The 5,239-nt window shown below is 42.7% G+C and overlaps 1 pseudogene; it reads right to left on the bottom strand.

Annotated features, from left to right (window-relative positions):
• Window positions 1-926: 926 nt before the first annotated feature.
• On the bottom strand, window positions 927-1,168 carry LOC109550115 (cytochrome c oxidase subunit NDUFA4 pseudogene; annotated as a pseudogene).
• Window positions 1,169-5,239: the final 4,071 nt, after the last annotated feature.

Here is a 5,239-nt window from a genome sequence, read left to right as displayed (position 1 = left end):
ATCAAACTTAGTCCATCATTCATTCAGTAAACATTTACTAAGATTTAGCTGTATGCCACCAGTGTGGTAGTCATTTGGTATACCATGGTGAACAAAACACAGTCTCTCCCTCTCCCTCCTTCTCCTCTTTCCTTGCTTCCCTTCCCTTCCCTTCCAATCACAGAGCCCAGTGGGACTGCTGGTGCAGGCTCATCCCTGTGTGATGTGGGACTCCTCTACTGGCCAACTTTGCCTTGAGGACGCCCCATCAGCATGGCTCAAACTTTTAGACTTGTCTGCAGTCTGAAACTCTTCCCAACTCATCCTCTTTCCTATCCTTTCATAGGTGCCAGCCCTGCATCGAAGTCTGACGTCTCTCCCTGAGTACTCCTGCTTCCCCACCTTTACCCTTCACAGGCGTTTCCCCCAGTAAGGCTCTTGCACGTCTACTCCCATCTCAGGTCTGCTTCCCTGAGATCAACACATTTCATGCTGAAGAGTGGAAATGAAGGTGGAGAGGGCTAAGAGTGCCAGAAGAAGAGGGTGAAGGGTTTTATCTGCTAGGTAAAGCCTTTCGATGTTGCTCTCAGGTCAGTGGAAACCTGTGGACAGATTTTAAACAGATGAGTGACAAGCTGTAGAACAGTTATTCGTGGGACTTCGCTGGGGGTCCAGTGGTTAAGACTCGAGGCTTCCACTTCAGGGGATGTGGTTTTGATCCCTGGTTAGGGCGCTAAGATCCCACGTGCCATGTGGCACAGCTGAAGAAAGAAAAATTCTTCTTTTTTTGTTTTTCAAGTTTCAGATTATTCATCAGTGTAATCCCCAACACAATACACCAACATGATTTCACGCCTTTGGAGGGGAAATATTTCCTGGTTACATGGAAAATTGGGCTGATGGCTTCTGGAAGACCTTCATTCTAAGCAGCTTTATAGTGAAACATTTCATTTAGAAGTCTGGACCCTCTTCTTTAGTTTGCTGTCATCTATGTTCACTTGCACTGATCACTGGGACCTAGTTTTTTCCAGAGTTCTGGGTTATTCTTTCTGTCCCAACTGACATCTGGATTGAACAATGGCAGGCGCAAGGCATACAGTGCTGCTACGGTAGCTGCTGCTCCAGTAAATACGAAGAGGGGGATCAAGCTAGGATGCTTCTTGGCCTGACCGATGATCTGGTGGAGCATGGTTGCCACAGAGGCCTTGAGTCCAGACAGAGAAAAACAAATCTGCAAGGCCTGGGACTAAGCAGTCTCCCCACCTAGGAGGAGCGGATGTCCCTAGAAAAATTATTCTTGTTGCAGGGTGAGAATGAACTGGAAGGGCGCACGATGGGAGGCACGTGCATACTGTAGTCACCCCGACAAGCAGTGATGATGACCTAGATGGTAGTTCATTATAGGAACTCTGTCTGTCCTGGGAGATTCTGCACAAGCTGATGGCCAGGACTCAGTCTTACTGGCCTTGCTACCCTAGCACCGTGGTAGCTAGTCAACACCTGTTTGCTGAGAATATCTAATTGTTTTTCTCTATATACAAATATATTTTAACACTTTTTATCTGTTTATGCATGTTTGTTAGCCTAAAATCAATTGCTTTTCTTATACTGAGCTGTCAGCCTAAGCTGTGAGGCATTTTAGTAAATTATCTGTGATCGCTGTTCTTTGTAATTCTGATTAACTCTATCATAGGATCTACACTGTTTTGGTACCAGCTCTGAGAGAAAAAAATGTTAGCTATAATTTTCCATCTGAAAAGTCAATTTCATTTTTGCTCTGTCAGGTATTTCCATAAGCAGTTTATTTGTATATTCAGCCATTCATTTTGGTTTTAATGACAATTAGATGCTAAAATGGCAAGGAGAAGGATTTGGTAAGAAAATTTGTTAAAATGGCATTTATTCTAGTAATAGATACCTTTGAACACTTACACGAACACAGTGACAGGTTGTTTTTTTTTTGTATATCATATCACCTACCATATTCTATCTATCTACATACCTATCCCTTAAAAATATGTAGGAGCCGTCTAGATACGAAGGAAGCTGTGATTAATGTGATTATCGATATGTATGTTCCTATTACCATTTTCTTAATTGCTTTGGGTTTGTTTTTGTAGGTCTTTTTTCTTCCTTTCCTCTTTTCTTCCCTTCTCTTGTGGTTTGATGACCATCTTTAGTGTCGTGCTTGGGTTGATTTTTTGTGTGTGTATCTGTTGTAGTTTTTTGGTTTGCATTGGAAGCTGTGATTAACATTTACATTCATTTAAAAGTCTGGAAAATCTTATTGTGGGTAGCTAATGGAAACTTTTCCCAGTGATTAAGGATGCATGTACTGCACTTACCATTTTCCTCCTTTATTTTGGTCTTGATTACTTTCTCTCAAAATTACACCCCCCTCCATACCATGAACCACTTACTGCTGTTCAGAAGTAAGTCTGGAATAGCTCTCATTGTCTAGTCTATATTTGTTGGTCAGATTGAAGTCCAGTAGCTTGTTTCCGTTGCTTATTCTATCTCCAGAGGGATTGAGTTGTCATTGGGCACATCTAGAATTTATTAGAATCTCTGCTTTTTATCATATTTTGACTTCAGGCAGAAGGTAGGCTTATTATTGTCTTGTTTTGCTTACTATGGTATCATGTGCTTTAATTTTGTTTCTCTAGCTTGACCTTTAGGTGTGTAGGGAACACACCTATGCTCTTCTGTATCCCAGCAGTACCCTAGACAATGCTGAATGAAACAGAGATTCTTATCTCTCTTTGTAGTTAGTATTGCTTCCACTTTGGAATTATTACTGTTTTCATAGAATCATAAAATATTAGAGATGAAAGAGATCTTTGAGCTCCTTTTAGTCCATTTCCCATTTATAGATGGTGAAACTGAGGCTCAGAGAGGTCTCATGGCTTGCCTACAAGGTCATGGTTGTATTAGTGCAGTGTTTTTATCTGGACAGGGCTAACTGCTGAAAAAACCACTCTTATAATCCTCAATGGCTTATAAGAAACAATAAAGGCTTATTGGTTACTCACATGATAGTCTACGTGGGTCCTTGGGAATGGGGTTCACGTGTTCCATGCAGTCATTTAGAGACTCAGCATTTCTACTATCTTATAGGGTCTCAGAAACTGGATCCTTTGCATCTATCTAGTAGGTAAGGAAAGAGAGAGACAGCATGGAAAAGGCTCACTTGCTCTCAAGTGCCTGAGACCCAAAGTGAAAAATCACCTCCACGCATATGCTATTGGGGAGAATTAGCCATGTGGCCCCATCTAGATGCAAAGTAGGCTGGGAAGTATAGCTTAGCTGTGTATCCAGGAAGAGAAGACAGGTTTGGTGAACATCTAGCCAGTCTCAGCCGTATTTAGTCTGTCCATAAGCAGCGATTTTCAAAGTGTCAGCACAGCCGCCGCCGTCACCCGAAGACTTGTTAGAAGTGCAAATTCTCAGGTCCCCCCATACCTACAGAATAGAAACTCTGGGTGATTCTTGTGATTTATGCATGCTACAGTTTGAGAACTAGACGTAGTTCAGTTGTTAACCCTGGCTGCATATTAGAATCACCCAAAGAAACCTAAAACAAAATAAAACAACATTTCTTGGACCCCACCCTGATCAATTAAGTCAGAATTTGTAGAAGGGGGACCCAGGCAATGGTATTTTAGGCTAAAGGCTACCCAGTTATTCTAAGTGTGGCCAGGGTCAGGAACTATTATCCTGGATGATAATATATATATGTGTGTGTGTGTGTGTGTGTGTTTTTGTGTAGTGTAGCATGCAGCTTACTACCTGTGTGACTTTGGGTAAGTCAGTTAACTTCCCTGAACTTCTGTTTTTCTCATCAGTAAAACCGGGCATAATCCTAGAATCTACTGAACTGTGAAGATTACAAGAAATTGTTTTTATAAAATGTTTGTATAACAGCTGGCACACAGTGAGTGCTCATGCATAAAAAGTAAAATTTTTATCACATTTTGATTGCTTTGTTGAGAGAACTCTAGAGAGAAAATAGAGTTGCTAAATCAGAAGTCAGGAGAGTATTCATCACATCTTCCTACATTTTCAGGTTATTTTTTTTTCTCTCTTTCTTATCTTCCTCCTACACTGAAAATTGGAGATTTGGATTTGTAACTAACTCACCATTTGGGATTGTTTATATTATTCTTTTCTTTCATTGGCTACATTCCTATTGCTCCCTATTAGACCTGTTTCGGGCACTGAATTTGGGCAGGACATTGATCTAGTATGTTAAGTGAAAACAAGGGAGTGAGATCTTTCACCATGATTGCTGCTTGGAGACCAACCACACAGTGCCTGATTGGCAGCTGGACAGGAGGGAGGCCTGGTCATTGTGAGTGACACCTCTGTAGTGCCTGAAAAAATGTAGAGACACTTGTCTCTCTGTATTTGGTGTGCTGCTGGGAAAGAGAAAAAAAATATATGTCACGTGGTTTCTTTTACATGCAGTTTTCTGGTACGGTGAAATTTTCGTAGAGTCTGGATCACCTAGAAAAGTGCTCAGGACGTTCAACCATCTACTCTGGCCTTCTAGTGGAACAGCTTACTCCTGTAGAATTTTCAAGCAAAATAGCTCATTGACAGGGCAAAATAGCCAACTCATTTGTCCTTATCTTAATGAAATTAAAATTAGATTCTATCTTTACTTAGAATTAAATGGTTTTTCTGGTGTATCTCTGCAAGCTTAGCTAAAATATTAGATAAAGGCTTATATTTGTTAGTGAAACTCTTATTGGTTACTCCAATAAGGCCCTCCACCAGCACGTGAGGGCCAGCTCTGAGGGAGCTTTTTTATTGCTCGGCAGCAGGCGCAGAAGAGCCAGCCCTGAGCCGGCTTCTTGTATTGTCGTTGGAAGGCGCCAGCGTGTGGGGAGAGAGAGGCTGCAGTAGCGGCTCCTCCCCCTGCGTGTGACTCAGCATTAGCGCTTGCTTCCAGGGCAGTCCCGTCTTCCTCCATAAGCATTCCCTGCTGCAGATTTCCTCCCTCCTGTCCCCTCAGTCCGTCTCCCCACAGCCAACAGCAGTCCTCACTCTGGGCCTGTTCTCCAATCCCCATGCACCAGCTCCCAGCCCCCTTGCACACCTGTGAACACATGTCCCAGCCCAGGGCACATAGGGTCGAGGTACGGACCGGACCATGTGTGCATTTCTCATTCTGTCCCGTCTGCCACAGATCGGTCACTTCACCCTCTTCTGACAGCCTCAAATGCTTCCCTCCTGTCCCAATCGATTTCCCTGCGGA

This window comes from Tursiops truncatus, chromosome 16, assembly GCF_011762595.2.
Source record: "Tursiops truncatus isolate mTurTru1 chromosome 16, mTurTru1.mat.Y, whole genome shotgun sequence".
Classification (NCBI taxonomy): Eukaryota; Metazoa; Chordata; class Mammalia; order Artiodactyla; family Delphinidae; genus Tursiops; species Tursiops truncatus.
Note: the sequence above shows the minus strand (reverse complement) of the source record. Positions and strands in the feature narration are given on the sequence as shown.